The 21,045-nt window shown below is 44.6% G+C and overlaps 1 protein-coding gene across 2 annotated transcripts in view; it reads right to left on the bottom strand.

The window, feature by feature from the left end:
* The window catches only part of PRKCB (protein kinase C beta), a 311,017-nt gene that overhangs the window by 209,741 nt on the left and 80,231 nt on the right, over positions 1-21,045 (bottom strand). The window lies entirely within an intron of this gene.

Raw genomic sequence — 21,045 nt, 5'->3', positions numbered from 1 at the left:
GTGCCACCCCAACCCATGGCATGCCATCCCCTCAGGAGGAGTCAACCTCTCTCTGGCCTGGTTCCAGCTGCTTGGCCTTGGTCATCCACATCTACCGTCTTCCCCTCCATCAGAACCCCCTGGTCACCTGCTCAGGGCAGAGGCAACACTTCCAAGGTCTCACCCATGGTGGGAGAAGTAAATGTCTCACTGGCACCTGCTGAGAGTCATCAGTGGCACCCAGTGCAGGTAAGTAGACAGGCTGAGTCCAATACTTCCTGGTAACCAACACCGCAAAGCCAGGAGCCTGCACCTTCTCTCTCCATGTGCTTTTGTGAGGTTACAGGCAATCTTAAGCATTAGTGCTGTTGCTCCCCAGAGAATACCTCCACCTGCCCTAATGCACACATATCCCCAGATGCAGAACACTGGGCCAGGCTGAGACACTGTTCTGTGCTGGGGATGGGGGCAAGAATGGGGCCTCAGAGTCAGTGAAGAACCTGCCTGGGAACAGGAATGAACTGAAGTACGCAGATAGGAAGGCTGGATATATCATAAATGTGGCATGAAAGGACACAGGTATAGTCCACCAAAGAAAGAGCTGTCAAAAGTAGGCAAGACTGGCTGACACCATATGATAATCATGATACTCAAACTAATGACCAGCATTTCTTAAGTGCCTACTTTTATCCTGTGCCTGGCATTGCTCTAAGTGCCTTACATCAACTCATTGAATCTTCACTATAACCCTATGACGTGGGTATTTTATTCACAATTTACAGATGAGGAAACTGAGGCAGGAGACCACAACGTCACATAATAGGCAGTGCGCCTGAGTTGAACCAAGGTGTTCTGGCTCTAGTGCCCATGCTATACTGTCAGCTCAGAAGGCGTGTGCTCGTCACTGACCACTCCCAAACGCTTTCATCACTCTCTTTACTCCATCGTCTACACTGACTCTCATAAAAGGGTAAAAGTAAGCTTACCCCCATTGGAGAAAATGTCTAGCCACGGGTCTTGATATAAGACACCTCCCAGAGGTACTGAACAGGCCAGGAAGTGCACAGAGCCTGCAGAGCCCACCACCCCTTCTGAGGAATTTCCCTCTGGAAGGGTCTTCTGCAAGAGCCCCTGAGGCTCCTGTCATGTGAAACTAACAGAGCTCCCCTGGTCACAAAAATTAGCCTAGGAAGATTTCCCTAATACCTCCTTCTGTCCACCTGCTTATATCCCTCTTATAAGTCTTAGATTTATGTATTTCCTTAGTCCTTTTATAGCATTCATCACATTTAATATCTGACTGCCCTCTGACTGTATACTCTTTGACAACAGTGACTGTATCTGTCTTATTCATTACTGTAAGCCTGGAATTCAGCATAGTGTTTGACACTTGAGTAGGTGCTAAATTAACATCTGTTATGGAATCAGATGGATGGATGGATGGATGGATGGATGGATGGATGGACGGATGGACAGGTGGGTGGATAAATGGATCATGTGACCTGGCGTAAATTTTCCATACCAGACAGTGTCAAATTTAAACCAACCAGGGTCTCTCTGGGGTGGAGAGATAAGAAACACAGCAGATAGCTTTGGTGAGCTAGAACGTACATGGAGAGAAGCCCACAATCCCAACTCTCTGAGAGGGGTGATAAAGCATCCTGTCTTGGTGTAACCATGTGGCTGATGAGACCACTTCCCTCTCCATCCTATTTCCCCATACACACCTGCAGTTAACCTTCACTCTACCTAAGGTATTCTAGACAAGCCTTTCCTCTGCAACCTGAAGAATCCATCTAGCACTCAGGGAAATTTCACTGCAATCTAACTTCAGACCAAGCTTAAAGCCAAAGGAATAACTCCAAGGAGCAGAATTTCAAGCAAAGGGGAGCCAAGTAGGGGAGGCTTTCTAAAAGTCCTCACATCACACAAGGAGAGATGTGACCTACCAAGCCAAACCTAATAAAGCTGGCCTTGGTTGTAAAAGGATCTCTAGAGCCCCTAATGCTGCTCCCAGAATTAGTTCTACTGCACCCTGGGTGCTGTATCCCCACCAACCTGACAGCCCTGTGCCCAACAGAACTTGGACCAGGAGATATGAGTGACTGTGTGATTTTACTCATAGATTGAGTACCCCCAAACACACACACACACACACACACACACACACTGCTCCAGCCATACTGAACTCTCAGGCATTCTCCACATGCGTCATGCTCTCTCCTTTCCATCAGCCTGAAATGTTCTTCCCCTAATTATTCTTTGCTTGGCTAACTGTATCCACCCATTCTTGATTATCAATAGATATCACCTCTTCTTGGAAGGCCTCCCTGACCTATCCCCAAGATCTGAACAGATGTCCTCTTATACACTGTCAGAATTGCCTGGGTGCACCCCAATCATGGCATCTCTGAATTGTTTTGTAATACCAGTTTACATCTCTCCCAGTTAGATGGTGAGCTCTTTGAAGGCAAGACTATCATTTATTGTAACTGCAGTACCTAACACTCAATGAACATGTTGAATGAATATACGAACGAATGAATGAATACACTAACACATTACACCTCCAGCTGAAGCCCTTTCTTTCTTGCCACGAAGAGCTTCACTCAACCACCCACACATTCCTGAGACCACAGGAAGAAAATCAAATAATCCCCAAAGCTCTAATTGGCAAATGACAACAACAGCTAAAAGGAAACGTGATTTCTAACAGGGTGAAAAGCTCTCAGCAGAAAATTCTCAATTAATTCCAACAGCCCCTGAGCGTGATGCCCAGAGCTGTCTCCCAGCTGCAACAGGGGGTTGCCCAGTGCCGGCTGGAGGGCGGAGGCCCCAGCTGAACCGGCCAGCTGCTGCGGAGCAGACACTGGGGAAGCGCAGCCCCCAGTCAGCAGCCAGATCATCCACACTGTCAAGAGAAGCTGGAAACGGTCTACGGTTTCTGAATGTTGGCAACAAGTCCAATGCTGAAAAACAAAACCCCCATGGACAGCTAGTTACCTTTCTCTGGAGTAAAGCATGGAGAAAAGAACAGCTAGGTGGTGAAGGCTCGGGCTCTGGAGAACCACAGTCATGGGGCTCTGCCATTCACTGACTGAGTCCCTTCCAGCAAGCTGTTCAAGCTCTGTGCCCCAGGAAACCAGGAGGATAATGCCATCTCACAGGGCTGGCATGAAGATTAAATGCAATAAGGCACACAGAAGGCTCAGCACAGTACCCACAGTACCCTGCACGTGGTAAGCGGTAAACAAATGCCCTCTCTCTACAGACCAACTGAGACCAAGGTTTGCAGCCTCCCCCAACTGCACTGCGATTCCACACCCACAGCGCTCACTCCTGAATCTGCCAATTCCGGCCTCATCGCATCGCACAGCTCCTGAGCCAGCTTCCCTCCATCACTCAGGTCTGCGTGCAGAGCATTTCCATGGCGATAACCTGCTCCACAAAAGGTACAGTAAATATTTACTATTTTTTCACACACTTCTGCTTATTTGGGTCTAACAACCTAACTGGCATGCTCCACGGCTTCGGAAACCGACAACGGAGAAGCCAAGCCTCTGGGAGCTACACAGAAGCACCTTCCGCAACGGGGACAGCAGCCAGCCACGTGGATGAGGAAGAGCATCACGTAGCCACAGATCCAGAGACTTGAGGAAGCTCGGCTTCAGGATGCCTCCCAGACCGCTTAACCTCCTCCGGCCAGCCCAGCCTCCCAGCATCAAATGCGGTGCGTGGCAAAGATCCTTAACATGCCCTCCGCCCTCTCTCTCCCTCTCTACTCAGACCCCCGACACCCACAGACAAGCAGAGGTCCTCTCAGAGAATTTTTCAGCCTCGTTCACACATACACGGAACACGATACCTACTCAGAGTTTTAAATGATAAACGCCCAAACGTGCACGTGTACACACACACACACACACACACACACACGAGTCTGATAACCAGCAGAACCCCACTGTGCCTGCTCAGGAAGGGGAAGGCTTCCTGGAATGAGGGGGTGCTTCTCTACTCGGGGCTTTTGAAATGTCAGCTGAGCCAGGAAAGAGGTTGTGATTCACTCCCTGACTCACTCCCTTCTCTGCAGCAGACCCCATCTCTGGAAGGGAGGGCAGCACACAGCTTTTTCATTCACTCCCTCATTCAGGCCTAAAACCTGTTTGCAGCAAAAAAAAAAAAAAAGCAAAAAAAAAGCAAACTCATTCAGGCACAAAACTCTGTGCCCGACCTTGCACTAGTCCCTGAAGAGACAGACATGAATAAAATGTAGTCCCTGCCCTCAAGTTTCTCACGGTCCAACAGATGGAAAACAAACAAGTCAGCACAAATCAAAGCACTATCAGAGGGGAGATGAACCCAGAAGCCATTTAGAAGACTGAAACATTTGACCATAAAAGTATGGTAGGTCCACATGGCAAAACAATTTGTAAACAAAAAGGAAAGACACAGGACAGAGCAGGGGGATTTATTTCCAACATATAGCACAGATAAGAGATAGGTCTCCACCATATATAAAGACAGTTAGTATCAATCAATAAGAAAAAGCCCACTAGAAAATGGACAAAGTAATATGAAGAGGGAATTCCCAGAGAAAGCAATACAAATGGGCAACAAGCACATGAAGATAGGCCCAACTGCATGAATATCTGGGAAATGCAAATGAATCCAAGATACTTTTTCACCCATTAGACTGGCAAAAATGGAAAAGAACGATAATTCCCAGTATTGACACCCATGTGGGTTGAAGGAATGGTGAATGGATGAGTGAAAGTATCGTCAAGCCCCTTACAGGTGGAGAATGGACATTCCATTAGTTTTGTTACTTGCTTCCCTCCTCCCACGTGCTTTGCACGTGACAGACGCTCAGCAGTCCTCTGTAGAATCCAGTGGAACAGGGAAGGTATTGCTACCTATCCGAGCTGCAGAGGCTTTTTATTATTCAAACACCCCTCCCCATGGCTGTTCTGGGATCGGAGTTGATTCAAGTAGGCTAATGGATCTGGGAGCAGGAGAGAGGGACAAGAAGGAACAGGGCTTTTACCCAGACACCAAAGTGCTCCTTCGACAATGGCCACTCCCCCATCCTCCCCAGAGGCGACCCAGGGTGCTCGGCGTGCCTCTCACTCACAGACAGAAACGGGGACCAGAAAAAAAGGGTTTGTATGTGATTGTTCACCGTGGAGAGGAAACAGACCAAGAGGCAAAAGGCAAAGTAGAGAGCATGGAGAGGCCTTTGCTAAAGTGAAACTGCAGAGAGGCACCGCCCTGTAAGGCAGAGCCAAGCCTTAGAAATGGGGGCACCAGGCCTGAGGGGCCCACAGCAGAAGACCCCTTCTGTTCCACCCAGTAATGGAAATAGCCAACGCTTACTGTTTACTGCGTGCGGGGCACTGAGCTAAGACCTTCAAGTGCCTTATCCTTACAGCCCTCTGATGTAGGTACTCTCATGCTTGTGTTACAAAGGAACTGAGAGGTTAATCAACTTGTTTGAGGCTACACAGCTTGTCAATGGCAGCACTGGGATTTGAACCTAGGTCTGCCCAACGCCAGAACCCACTACTCTTAACCACATTGCTTGACTTTTAGTTGGTGTAATACTAGGAAGTCAGGTCTCAAGGAGGAAGTCCTGCCCAACAATGGGTTGGGACCGGAAGGAGGTTTATCCACCACAGGAAAAGCAGGAGCACAACGCGGGGGGTGGGGGGGGGCGGGGAGGGTTGGAGCATCCAATGGGCCGGACATCTCAGAAGGGAGTCGCTATCACCATTCGGGGCACAGAGAGCCTGGAACCTGGGTTACTTCCGGGCTTAGGTGAGTGTGGGTGTGCCCACCATCCTCCCCACCCACATCTGTTTCCCCTAGGGGGATCAACAGAAAAAAAGAAAAGAAAAACTTCACATCAGAAGGGCTGAAGCTGCTGTTGGCAGAAGCAGCAAGGAAGTGGGCCGCTGGGGGGACCACATCCGCCCCACAGCCAGGCTCCTTGGGACATAATGGGTGTGGCAACGGGGAGGGTGAAGGAGGCTGGTCCTTCGGCCCAAGTGAAGAAGGATAAAGAGGCTCTGAGTCCCATCCCAGACTGAGATGCAATCTGGAGTCAGGTTTAGCTGGACTCATGTGGCTCTGACAGATCTCACAGAGATCTGGTCTAACTGTGAGACCTTGAGCAGTTGACTCAAACTCTCCAGTCTCAGTTTCCTCATCTGTGAAATAAGGATGAGAATGGTATATTCCTAGGGAGCAGGGTTAAGACTGGGAGTGGAGATACCACCACTTAAATCAGCCTGTACCTGCTGGCTTTTGTGCCCACCAAACCACCTCCTCTGCCACTAAATTGGAAACTATGAGAGTTTGTCTGCCTATTTCACTGCTGTATCTCCAACACCTACAACCACGTGTGGCATACAGTATGCACACAATAAATACTGATTGAATCAGTAAATGCCAGGTGCTAAAAAGGAGGTAAAGAAAGAGAGAAGAAGGGAGGAAGTTGAACCCCCAGGAGGTTCCCAGCCCATGAGAAGCAGCTGAGGTCGACCAGTTAGCCAATCCGCCTCTTTTGGAGTACTGCCCACAAGAACATTAACTGTTCTGTCACAGTTCACAGGACTCGGTACTGCTGATCAGTAGGCGGCAGCCAGGCTTACTTTCTAACCGGTCTCCGGGCTTAAGCAAAGGCTTCCTTTCCCTTTCTTTTCTAAGAAAGCCCCAGAGGACAGTTCTTTCTTTCTCCTCTGAGCTTCAATCTCATTCTTTGCCCCCAGCATCCACCCGTAGACTCTGGAAGAGTATAAACATCCTAATGTTCATCTGTGGTCTCACAGAGTGCAAGCTCCAGGCCAAAGTCAAGTGTTTATGCCTGAATCACTGTCACTAGAACAGTTGCCTCTATTACGACTCCTCGCATTGTCAGTGAAAACCCAACAGGCGTGCCCAGTCCAGGCCTCGATCTGATGAACCCTGTACCACTGACGGGTGATCTACAAAGGCCTTTCCACACCCACGAATCTCTTACAGAAGATGGGTAGTGGTTTAAAACAGCGGTCCCCAACCTTTTTGGCACAAGGGACCAGTTTCGTGGAAGGGAATTTTTCCACGGACGGGGGTGGGGGGGTTCAGGCGGTAACGTGAGTGATGGTTCAAGTGGTAATGTGAGCAGCAGATGAAGCTTCGTTCGCTTGCCCACCGCTCACCTCCTGCTGTACAGCCCAGTTCCTAACAGGCCGCAGACGGGTACCAGGGGTTGGGGACCCCTGATTTAAAATATGCGCTTTGGGGCTTCCCTGGTGGCGCAGTGGTTGGGAATCTGCCTGCCAATGCAGGGAACATGGTTCAAGCCCTGGTCCGGGAAGATCCCACATGCCGCGAAACAACTAAGCCCGTGCGCCACAACTACTGAGCCTGCGCTCTAGAGCCCGCGAGCCACAACTACTGAGCCCATGTGCCACAGCTACTGGAGCCCACACGCCTAGAGCCCGTGCTCCGCAACAAGAGAAGCCACCGCAATGAGAAGCCCGCGCACCACAACGAAGAGTAGCCCCCGCTCGCTACAACTAAAGAAAGCCCGTGCGCAGCAATGAAGACTCAACGCAGCCAAAAATAATAAATAAATAAAATAAATAAATTTATTTTAAAAATAATAATAAATAAATAAAATAAAATATGCTCTTTGGGGCCAGATGTCCTGGACTCAAATCCTGGCTCCTCCACTTACCAGCTGTGTGACCTTGGGCAAGTTAGTTCACTTCTTCATGCCTCAGTTTCTTCAGTTGTAAGAAAAGGGTAATAATGCTACATCACTGGGTTACCATGAGACTTAAATCAGATAATGCACGTTAAAGTGTTGTCAACAGTCAAGATTCTTATTTACAAACAACAGAAAGCCACTCTAACCAGTTTAGGCGGGAAAGGCGTTTAATCTCTGGGAGGCCTAGAGAATCTGACTGGAAGCCACACAGCCCGGAGGAACATCTACACCATAGCACAGAAGCCGTCGGTAGAGGAATCACTGCGGCCACCCTAGAGTCTGCACCACAGACGCTGTGAATATTCAACATTCACGTGCGATGGATCCTGCTAGAAGCCCTTCCACAGCTGCCTGCATAGTCTGGATACATCTACCACCTCTCTCTCCAGAATGGATTGCCCAGTGTCTGCTCTTTCTCATCACTAGCAGCCGATTCAAAGTCCAGCCAGGATGCAACCAATCGGCAGATCACAGGTCACAGGTCCGTGCACTAGCTGCAAGGGAGGCTGGGAAGGTGAGTTTCTGAATTCTACATTAAGAGGGCAGAGGTTTCTAAGGTAGGGAATTTCCCAACATAAAAAATGATGTTTAAGAGGCCAGAAAGCATGACAAATGTCCCTTATTAGTTCTTGGCACACTACCTGGCACATACATGCTCAACAATTAGTAGCCATCCCCTGGAAATGTGTTTTAGGAAATGTGCTTTGTGCCCCAAAGCAAGGAGGTTCCTGTACCCCAGCCTTTCCTCGTCACCTCTTGGCCCATCTGTTATCTTTCCAGAAGGTCTGGATTAAATCCTTACCCTTCCTCCTCCTAAGTCCTAACTCTACTCCTCTAAGTGTCTTTGGAGACCCGACCAGAAACCTAGAGCCCAAAAATGGAGTCAAGCTCTCCTATGACCTAGAGGCAGAATGCATCAACCAGCTGGAATCACAGATTCACAGAACTTCAGAAGCCCCGACTGGAAGGTCACTCTGTACTACTGTCTTATTTTGCAAATTTAGAAATTAAATCCTAAAGAGGAGAAGGGATTTGGCAAAGATTGCGCCGCAAAGTCCTTGCAGAAACAAAATTAAGCTCAAGGAAAATGAAAAAGAGGGGAAACCAGTTTCCAGAGTCCCCACGGCAAGCTGGTGCTACAGCACAGAAGATGTCCATGGCAGGGCTGAGCAGAGAGCTGCTCCAAAGGAACCAGTCTGGAACGAAAAGGATCCTGCCCTGTGAAGAGCAATCTTGGAGGTCATGGGGAGAGAAAGGAGAGAGTTTTAGCAGTAGGACACCGAAATGCTCTGTCAGGCTGTCCTAGCCCCTGACTACTCAAAGTGTGATCTGTGAACCACACCATCAGCAGCGCCTGGGAGCCCGTTAGAAATGCCGAATCCCAGGTCCCGCCCCAGACCTGCTGAATCAGAATCTGCATCTTAACTAGATCCCCAGGTGATTCATATGCACGTTAAAGTCTGGCAAACACTGAAGAGGAATTCAAGAAGAAAAAGTCAGGCTGCTGAGAATCAGCATTTCTGTGAATCTACCATGTGGCAGGCATGATGCTAAGTGCTTTATATACTTATCTCATTTAATCCTCTTAACAAGCCTCTGAAGTAGACTTTCAGGGTCCCATTTTACATATGTGGAAACTGAGGGTTAGACAGGAGATGTAACTCACCCTTCACCACTATGTCCACCTGGTCACCCACCTCTACGCCGTCTCTGGGTGGCCTCTTAGGTCACCTCTTTAGCAAAGCCATCCCTGAATGGAGCCTCTCTCCAATACTGTCTTGGCAGAATTAGCCAGCCCTGTTAGTCTCTGGTATCCAAAGGTGCCTTATGAAACGCATTCCTTGACCTTGACCTTGAGCCTTAACAGCCCAGTGAGGTGAGTAGAGAGGACACGGGCCTCAGAATCCACTCCGCTGATGATTACAGTAACAGATACATTATTTAACCCCTCTGACCCTCAGTTGCCCCATCTATAAGAGGGGGAGATAAATACTAGGTTCCAGAGTCCGCAGTTGTGCTGGGAGAGATCAGAGTGAGCTTTTTACTGCCGTTCGTGTTGCCCCATTCACACTCCCTCCTCTGGGGGTGTGCTAGAACCAGTTCATGCATCTCTTCTCAACTCCGTTTTCAGGCATGTCACATGAAATTGACTATGGCGGGGTATTTACACCATGGGAATTGGCCATCAGCAAGCCTTACATACCAGGGTTGTGTTTTTGTTTCTTAACCAGAGAGCCAATTATTAAACATTTATGAGCACACCACTGCTTCCTCCATCCCTCCCTGATCCCCAGATCAGTACGAACTGCCAGCACTAAGATTCTATGGCTCCTGGTCTGTGACTTCCAGGAAGCCAAGAGGTCACTCAGTAGACTTCTCATTTACTCACTCAACCGATACTTATTGGACACATATTATGTGCAGGTACAGCCTATCATCCCTCCATGAGGGTTGGCAGGTGCCCTGCCATCTGTCATCCACCAAATCAGAAGATGGGTTTTCACAGCTGTGACAAGTGGGGGGGGAGGAAATTAACAATAAGTCCCAAAGGTGGCAGGGGAAGGATCACACACATCATTTCCGGATCATCCCCCATCAATGGTAAATTACCTCCTGACAACAGGATAACCTTCCCCCAGACTCACCCACACTCACCACACACAGCAGGAATTGAGTGAAATAAAGAAAGACCTAGTCTTTCATGTTCCCACTGCCAGAAGCGCCAAGGTGCCCCTGGAGTGCCTGGAAAGTCCAAAAACTTGGATCTCTAGTCACTGAAATGAGGGAGCTGCTGTCCCATACCGCTCAGAACCCTGCTCTCTGCCCCTCAGTCCTGCCATGTCCCCTCTGCCCCTCATCCCCCTCGATATCCCCCTCGATAGCCTCCTCTCTGCCCTCCAGCCCCTTCTCTTTTTGCTCATCGGCACCCCTCCTTGACCCTCAGTCCTCTCCTCTCTCTGTCCTTCATTATCCCCTCTCATTGCTTCTTAGCCTGCAGCAACAGGGAACAGGGATGGAGACAAATCAGGCATTCCCTAAAATGCTGATATAAAGCTAGTCAATTTGAATTAATTTCAGCAAACTGGTTTTTTGGAAGGTTGACCTAGAGCTGCACCATGAACTAGAACCCATAAGAGTTTATGAACAGGTGATGGAGGAAAATTACTCAACTCTCAGAATCCAGTCCATCAAGAACTGTCTCTGACCCCTGAACACTGTCACCCTTTGTAGCCCTCCTTCCAGCCACCCAAGGACAGTTGTCAGCAGGAAAGGGACCTGCCTTGAGTAAGGCATACATATTGGAGTCCACCGGCACCCCTAAGCCCTGCCAAGAAAAAATGTTGGCCAAACAGAACCATCTGAGACCATGGAGACCTTGGCTTCCCCAGGACGGCCAGAGTACCCTAACATTTGACTTGGATGACTCAAGCAAGCGTGTGTCATTCCAACTCGCCCACAGCAGGGCGAATAAAAAATCTAAAGATTTAACTTAAAAGAAGTTTAACAAGTTAATTTTCTAAATTTAAAATGTTTCAGAAAGAAACACAACCTACAGAAGGATAATTTTAAGCTATATTAAAGCTCAGAGATGACATCATGGAATTCTAATTATACAGACTTTGAGGCAATAGAGTCAGGCAACCTTTCCGGATACAGTTAGAAATTTTTCACAACTTGCCAACACTATGCTGGTATCCCATCTTCTGGATACACCAGAAGTCTCTCTTGTAGAGTATTTGGAAAAGTGAAAGTAATGGCACCCTTCTGAGACCACAGGCAAGACTGGGACTCTCCAGTTTCAGTGTTTTCTCCAAATTTTTCTCCTAAGATAAGATTATTTCTACGAGCATATAGGAAGATGAGAGTTGAGACCAGACCAAAACAATCATGAGTTTATAGATCCATATGGAACCAAGCTGTTACCTCTCTAGAATAAAGTGCCAGCAGTGACCTGGGGCAAAATCTGGGGATCCAATGCCTTCCCCTTGTCATCTCTTTCCCTCCATGTTATAAGGAAAAAATGAATTAATTCATTAACAAGATCCCAGAACAGCACCTGACATGTAGTATACCCACAATAAATGTTCGGTTTGATGATACTGATGATGAGGATGAAGACACGAAAGATGATATAACCAAGCGGGGGAGGAAGAACCGCACTCCTAGCTGCCTGTGGGGTTCATGCCCGTTGCTATTTCATGCAAGGGTGGTGTGGCAGGGTGGAAAAAATTTAAATCACTCCATTCAATAACTTTTCCTATAAAAATACATTCCCTGTTTCTGAGATGTCTTAGGCAGCTCATGGTATCATGAATCCATGATCTTTCAACTGAGTCCATGATCTTTCCCCATCACCATAACCTCTCCAGTTTCTGCTGTTCCTCTTTGCCTGACTTTATCTCTACGTTCCTATCCTCAGAATTGCCCTGAGTGCTCCAGGGGAAACAAGAGGATGGAAGAGGTAGTCACTGCCCCCAAGAAATGATAATTGTGAATAATTTCTTTTTCTCCTTTCCTGAAATAAGAGCAAAGTTCAGAAGCAGGAAGCAGTTAAACCAGACAAGGAGAAGTTAAGATGCCTCACACTCTCGAATCCATGCTTAGTTTCCAAAAAGGATTTTAAGGCCAGGCTTCCTGGTGTTTTTAAAGGGCCAAGGGAATTAGCCAATCCAAGGAAGGCAGCAGAAAGGGAATTAACTTTTAATGAGCAGTTGTTGAGGTGCTACCTCTTACCAAAAAAAAAAAAAAAAAATCATAGTTAATGCTACTCTACCCTAGGAGAGAGGTTTGATTATCTTCATATGCAGGCAATGCAGCGGACACAAGGCAGAGGTGGCTTTGCCAATCCATGGTTAACATTCAAGTTTCCCACATGTCCTTCTGTTATAGAGGGCTACAGCACTCTTCTCTGACCTTCTGCCAAGTGTGCAGATGTGGAAAAGGAGCTGGTGGGCAGGGTGGTGGCACTGGAGATCAGAAGGGATTATTTTTCCATTATGTCATTCATCCAACAGCTTAGAAAGTCATTGGTTTTGGTTGACATGTTTTGTAACTAGCCCCTTACCTGTAACTCTCTTATTAGTACTAATAGTTTTTCAAGTGATTCCTTTAGAGTTTCTAAAATAAATACTAATGTAACCTGTGAAAAATGTTAATTTGGCATTCTTTTTTCCGGTATATAATTACTATTTATATCTGTTTCTTGTTTCATTGACTAGAACATCCAAAATGACAAATAACAAGAGTTGATCTTTCAACCACCCTTCATTTATTCTTGATTTTAATGGGAATGCCTCAAATATCACAAAATTAAGCACATTTTTGGCTATTGGTTGGCCATAGACAGTCTGTATCATGCTGAGAAAGTACATTTTTATTCTTAGTTCTTTCTCCAAGAGTTTTTACCCAAAATTAATATTGAAATTTTAACAAATTCTTTTTTGGCATCTATGAAGATGATCACACTTTTTCCTCTGAGATACTGATGGGATTTATTAATAGACTTCCTAATAATAAACCATAACGTACTTCTAGAATGAACCTTCCTTAATCATGATGCAGTGTTCTTTTAATATTCAAAAAATTCAACTTGTCCAGGTTTAATTTAGGATTTCCTGTGTTTATAAGTGAGATTATACTACGCTTTATTTTTTGTGTTATCTTCATCAGGTTTTTATGTCTATATGATGCTAGGTCAGAGGAAAGAACCGATATAGTTTTCTGCTTTTTCTATGGTTTAGAGAAATTTTTTTGAAAACCAAAAGGATCACTTGTCCTGGAGGTTTTGCTAATGGATTTGAAAACTTTCATCGTTTCCTTCCTTGCTCTTGGTCTAGACCAGGCGCCGGTAAACTACAGCCTGCAGGTCTGCCGTGTGTTTTTATAAATAAAGTTTTACTGGAATACAGTCATGCCCACTTTTTTACAAATTGTCTACGGCTGCTTTCATGCTACAATGGCAGATTTGAGTTGTTGCTATAGAATGCCTCACAAACCTAAAATATTTACTATCTGTCCCTTTAAGAAAAACTTTTCCAACCCCTAGTCTAGTACATGCTCTCTTTTATGGTATATAATTAGGGCATTTCTGTTTCCTTAGATTTTCAAATTTAATACCAAAAATTAACAACAGCTAACCATCTGAGTTCTACAAAGTGCCTAGCAATGGGTTGAGCTATTTACATGTATTGGGTTGGCCAAAAAGTAACATCTTACGGAAAACCCGAACGAACTTCCAACCCAGTATTATTTCACTGAATCCACACAAACACTGCATTATTATCCCCATTTTACAGTGGAAGAGATTGATCTTAGAGAGAGTAAATAGCTTGCCCAAGATCAGAAGGGTGTAGTAGAAAAGCTATGACATAAATCCATGTATACCTGTGCTGGACACACCATTATAGTATGTCATAATTTTTTCTATCCCTGTATTCATGTCCTTTTTCATTCCCATCTGCAATATTGTGGATATATATATACTCATTATATGTATTATATATTCATTATATATATTCATTTTATATATATGATTCGTTAAAAGTAGATCTATTTTATTGGCTTTTGTTTGTTTTGCTTTGTCCTGTTTTTCAGGGCTAATTCTTCGAGTTATCAACACAATGCTTCTTATACATTTTAATGCTCTATTTCAACAGAATATAAAATTTTATATATTCCAATGCTATATAGTCTAATCCTACATTCTTACTCCTGCGTTCCTTAGGTTTCTCTTGTGGAGTTTTTCTCCCTTACCTCTTGAGCAGAATGCTTAATTTATGGTTTGTTAATATTTTAAAAAGCATTTATGACTATGAATTTGGGATATTGATTTTACACTATCTATAGTTTATAAACTATACTAAATAGCCTAAATTTTTTAATTTTTAATTGAATTTTTTATTTTGAGACAATTGTAGGTTTCCATGAAGTTATGAAAAATAATAGAGAGATCCCATATATCCTTTACACAGTTTCTCCCAAAGGTAACATCTTGCAAAACTATAATATGATTATACCGCAACCAGGATATTGACATTCATATAGTGAAGATACAGAATATTTCACAAGGATGCTTCATGTTGCCCTTTTATAGTCACACCCACCTCTCTCTGCTCCCACCCTCTCCTCACTCCTGGAAATCACTAATCTGTTCTCCATTTCTATATTTCTGTAATTTTGACATTTCAAGAATGTTATATAATTGTAATCATACAGTATAGTATTGAGCTTTTTTAAGTTGGCATAATTCTCTGGTGATTCATCCAGGTCCTTGAGTGTATCAGCAGTTTGTTCCTTTTTATTGCTGACTAATAGTACATGGTGTGGACATACGACAATTTGTTTAGCCATTTACTTATTGAAGGACATTTGGGTTGTTTCCAGCTTTTGGCTATTATGAATGAAGATGCTATAAACATTTGCACAGAGGTTTTTGTGTGAGCCTAAGTTTTCATTTCTTGGGGATAAATAAATTAGAGTATAATTCCTGGGTCATATCACAGTTGCGTGTTTCATTTTTTAAGAAACTGCCAAACTATTTTCCAGAGTGGCTCTCCCATTTTACATTCCCGCCAAAAATATAAGAGTGATGTAGATGCTCCGTATCCTCACTAGCATTTGGTGTTGTCATTATTTTTTTATTTTAGCCATTCTGATAAGTGTGCAGTAGTATCTCATTGTGGGTGTGTGTGGGTGTGTGTGTGTGTGTGTGTGTGTGAGAGAGAGAGAGAGACACTGAATATATTTTTATGTGCTTATTTACCATCTGTATCTCCTATTCAGTGAAATGTCTGTTTATATCTTTTGCCCATTTTCTTATCAGGTTGTTTAGTTGAGTTTGGAGGGTTCTTTATACGTTCCAGATAATAGTCCTTTGCAGATAAGTGGTTTGCAAATATTTGGTCCCAGTCTATAGTTTGTCTTTTCATCCTCTTAACAGGATCTTTCACAAAGCAACGGTTTTAAATTTCGATGAGGTTCAACTTACCGATTTTTCCGTTTATAGTTCATGCTTCTGGTGTCAAGTCTAAGAACTCTTTGCCTGGCCCTAGATTCCGAAGATTTTCTGCTATGTTTTCTTCTAAAAGTTTTATAGTTTTATGTTTTATGTGTAAGTCCATGATCTACTTTGAGCTAATCTGTGTAGAAGGTGTGAGACGTATAGGCCAAAAGGTTCATTTCTTTGCCCATTGGTGTACAGCTGCGCCAACACCACTTATTGAAAATCTATTTCCTACACGGAACTGTTTTTGTGCCTTTGTCAAAAATCAATTGTGCACACTTGTGTGGGTCTATTTCTGGGTTCTCTATTCTGTTCCAGCAATCTATGTGTTTATCCTTCCACCAGTACCACAATGTCTTGATTACTGTAGTTATATAATAAGACTGATTCCTCCCATTTTATTCTTCTTTTTCAAAACTGATTTAGCTATTCTAGCTCCTTTGCCTTTTCATATAAATTCTATAATAATTTTGTTTATACCCACAAAATAATTTTGTTGGGATTTTGATAGGAATTGCATCAAATCTGTATATAAATTTAGGGAGAACTGACGTTTTTATTGTTGAGTCTTTCATGTTCCTTGCTACTATATAAAAATACAATTGAGGGCTTCCCTGGTGGCGCAGTGGTTGAGAATCAGCCTGCCAATGCAGGGGACACGGGTTCGAGCCCTGGTCTGGGAAGATCCCACATGCCGCGGAGCAACTAGGCCCGTGAGCCACAACTACTGAGCCTGCGCGTCTGGAGCCTGTGCTCCGCAACAAGAGAGGCCGCGATAGTGAGAGGCCCGCGCACCGCGATGAAGAGTGGCCCCCGCTCGCCGCAACTAGAGAAAGCCCTCGCACAGAAACGAAGACCCAACACAGCCAAAAATAAATAAATAAATAAATTTATTTTTTAAAAAAATACAATTGATTTTTTGGTATGTTTATCCTGTACCCTGCAACCTTGCCAAACTCATTTATTACTTGTAGTAGGGTTTTTTGGTCTTGCTGTTTCATAGATTCCTTGGGATTTTCTGCACAATCATGTCATCTACAAATAAGGACTGTTGTATTTCTTCCTTTCTTATATGTATGCCTTTTCTTGCCTTATTACACTGCTTAGAACTGACTAGAACATCCAGCACCATGTTGCATATGTCCCAGGGTTATTAAGGAAAGTGGTTTTAAGTCCTTGAGTTTTATAACTGTTTTTCTTAACTTCTAGTTTTACTTCATTTTGATCAGAGAAAGTTGATGGCATATTTTCTGATTAAGTCTTCCATATAATAGACAGTAAATTAAGTAAATTTTCCTTATCCTCACTCCCCTGCTGTCTACTTTGCAGTCTTCATTAACATAAACTAGGATTTTAGACTCAATCTTCATAAAAGATTATGAAGTTATTTATATATCATATTGCCTTTCATTCACAAATATTTTTGACATCTAACATCTATTTTATTTTAAGACTTTACTTTTTAGAGCAGTTTAAGATTCGTAGCAAAATTGAGGGGAAGGTACAGAGCTTTCCCATATCCTCCCATACATGCATGGCCTCTCTTATTATCAACATCTCCCCACCAGAGTGGTACATTTGTTACAACTGATAAACCTTCTGCCATCTATTTTAATGTGAGACTTAAAGTGATTATTTGGACTCAATATTATGTTTAATTACTTGAAGGATTCATCCCAGTTCCTCTATACTGTAACTCCATCCTTAAGTTCTTAGTATTAGACCTTCTGTCAATCACATAGAGGACATCTTCAAATAACTCTTTCATTGATGGTAGATTTCCAGTCTTTTTTTTTTTTCTTTTAATTACTTTATTTATTTATTTATTTTTATTTTTGCCTGCCTTGGGTCCTTGTTGCTGCATGCAAGCTTTCTCTAGTTGCGGTGAGTGGGGGCTACTCTTCGTTGCCGTGTGTGGGTTTCTCATTGCGGTGGGTTCTCTTGTTGCAGAGCACGGGCTCTAGGAGTGCGGGCTTCAGTGGTTGTGGCTTGTGGGCTCAGAAGTTATGGCTCGTGGGCTCTAGAGCGCAGGCTCAGTAGTTGTGGCTCACGGGCTTAGTTGCTCCGCGGCATGTGGGATCTTCCTGGCCCAGGGATCGAACCCGTGTACCTTGCACTGGCAGGCGGATTCTTAACCACTGTGCCACCAGCGAAGTTCCTCCAGAGTCTTTTTATATCTGAAAACTGGCTTTCCATTGCAGTCACATGTCAATGACAGCTTGACTGAGATTCAAATATGTAGATGATAACATTTCCCCTCAAAATTCTGTAGACATAGCTGCATCATCTTAAATTCTGTGTTACTCATTGCAAATATACATCCAGGCCCTGTATTTGCCAAAAAATAGTTTGTGTCGATTATTTCTGGTCCTCCTCTCTGCCCACTTTGGTGATGGCTGAATCCCCTTCTCAAGCCAAACTGGAGGGCGGGCTAATGTACACAGCACCAGGTTTTTAGCAAGCACTCATCCACTGCAGCTCCGTTGTCCTGAAACAGACTCTTCTCCCTCCTCTGCTACTTGGTTCTCTGATCCCAGGATGCACTCACACCATAGTTCCTTTGGTCTCTCTTACGCACCTTACCAATGCAAGCCTCACCACCCAAGGTTCAGTTTGCCACCAACAGTTCCCTACACACACCAGTGCACAAGTAAACTGCCTCCTTCACCTTCCTGACTTCTCTGAATGAATGTAGGAAGATTAGGGGTTGTAAGAAGCCTCTGGTTATTTCAACAATTGATTCTTGAGCAGAAGAGGGACTCTTCACTTGGGTCTCTTAGTCTAGGAATAGGACAGTGGAAGAGAGACAAAGGGTTTTTCTACTGCTTCCAGTTGGTCTTAGTTTCTGGAGGTGATGCCTGGAATGAGTGGACCCCATTCAGCCCCATGTGTCTTACCATTAATGGAGATTTCACGGAGATTCCAACAACTGGTTGTTTATTTTTAAGTTGTCAGTAGTGTTTCCCCTATTCTATGTTATCTTAGTCATGCAAGGCAAAGAGGGACTGATAGTCAAATGTTACTTTCAGCCTATGCCACGGCTGAGTCTTTACTTGGAACTATAGAGCTTTCAATGTTCATGGCAGTTACAGATCCTGTCCGGGATGAACCAGAGTGGCCTGACTGTGTAATCACATGAGAGGGTTTCCTCCCAGGGCACTGCTCCACAACAAATTCCCTAGAACAGTGGTTCTCAAAGTCTAGTGTACAGAAGCATCACCTGGGGAGCCTATTAAAAATTGATCAGGGGCTTCCCTGGTGGCGCAGTGGTTGAGAATCTGCCTGTCAATGCAGGGGACACGGGTTCGAGCCCTGGTCTGGGAAGATCCCACATGCCGCGGAGCAACTCGGCCCGTGAGCCACAATTACTGAGCCTGCGCGTCTGGAGCCTGTGCTCCGCAACAAGAGAGGCCGCGATAGTGAGAGGCCCGCGCACCGCGATGAAGAGTGGCCCCCGGTCGCCGCAACTAGAGAAAGCCCTCGCACAGAAACGAAGACCCAACACAGCCATATATACATACATACATACATACATAAAAAGAATGTAAGCAGACAAGAATAGCATTAAAAAAGTAAAAAATAAAAAAATAAATTAAAAAAAAAAATTTGATCAGGCTCCACCCAAAAGTTCTAGTGGAGTCTTGGGTCTGCATTCTTAACAAATGCTAGGGGATGCTTGCCGATGGTCCAAGAACAGGCCTTGGAGAACTGAAGCACCAGAAGCATCTCCTCTAAAACCACCAGATGTGGAATTTTCAGCTGTCCCTTCTTTTTTTTTTTTTTTTAACATTTTTAGCAACAAAGTTGTTTTTGTTTCTGTTTTTTTTTGCTGGACTTTTTTTTTTTTGTTAACATCTTTATTGGAGTATAATTGCTTTACAATGGTGTGTTAGTTTCTGCTGTATAACAAAGTGAATCAGCTATACATATACATATATCCCCATATCTCCTCCCTCTTGCGTCTCCCTCCCTCCTCCCTACCCCACCCCTCTAGGTGGTCACAAAGCACCAAGCTGATCTCCCTCTGCCATGCATCACCTGCCCCTTCTGATATTTCCTCGGAGACAATGGAAAGAAGCAAATATAACTCTTCACCTAGTACAGTTCTGAAGCAGAGCTGCCTGGCGCAGCAACACTGGATAACGTGATACCTTCTCAAAATTCTTCATTGCTAGTTCGACTCCAGCAAATGCCCTTTCACCAATACACAGAGGAATTCTAGTGATGAATTTCTACACATCTGAAATGATACATTTACCGCATTATTCTTTTTTTTTTTTTTTAGAAATTCACGTTCTTTTATTTATTTATTTATGACTGTGTTGAGTCTTCATTTCTGTGCGAGGGCTTTCTCTAGTTGCGGCAAGTGGGGACCACTCTTCATCGCGGTGCGAGGGCCTCTCACCATCGCGGCCTCTCTTGTTGCGGAGCACAGGCTCCAGACGCGCAGGCTCAGTAATTGTGGCTCACGGGCCCAGTTGCTCCGTGGCATGTGGGATCTTCCCAGACCAGGGCTCGAACCCGTGTCCCCTGCATTGGCAGGCTGATTCTCAACCACTGCGCCACCAGGGAAGCCCCCGCATTATTCTTAATGGCATTGTTTGTAATAGCCCCAAATTGGAAAAAACCTAAAGTCCACCACCACAGGGCTGGTTAAATAAATGATGAATCATCCATACAGTGGAAAGCCTGGCATCTAATTTTTTTAAGTTTAAGGAACCTCTCTTTGTACTGATATAGAAAGTTCTCCAAGATGCAAGGTTGGGGAGGTAGGCGGGACTAATTCAAATGTGTAAAGACTGACATGGCATGAGCCCCTGCCAATCCGTGAGGATACCCAACCAATCAGAACAAAGGCCAGCCATTCCAGCATCCTGGAGCCTACTAACCAAATATTAGCAGAAAGAGCAAAGTGGAGAATATGGGCTGTAGTATGCCACCTTTTCCTGTGAAAACAAGGGGGTAGAAGAAAACACTTCCGGAAGGATACCCAAAGAAGGGGTGGGCAGGGGGTGGATGGAGGACAGACATGAATGAGAGACTTTAAAACTGTACACTCTCTTGTATTCTTTGAACCATGTAAATATATTATCCAAAAATTACATTTTAAAAAAGTCTCTTTTTTTACCTTAAGAGAGTTTTGATGTGGAGAAGGGATATGGGTGCCCAAGGCTGATGTGATATAAGTTTCATTTTATATTCCTCTTGGGTTCCTGTGGTTTGCTGTTTCTCCAATGTGCCCACTAGTAAGCAGTTTGCTACAGTCATGAAGGTGGGGTGAGCCTGCCGTGTCTATACTGGTAAGTGGCTACGG

This window comes from Balaenoptera musculus, chromosome 15 (genome assembly GCF_009873245.2).
Source record: "Balaenoptera musculus isolate JJ_BM4_2016_0621 chromosome 15, mBalMus1.pri.v3, whole genome shotgun sequence".
NCBI lineage: Eukaryota > Metazoa > Chordata > Mammalia > Artiodactyla > Balaenopteridae > Balaenoptera > Balaenoptera musculus.
This window is presented reverse-complemented; position numbering and strand designations above follow the sequence as displayed.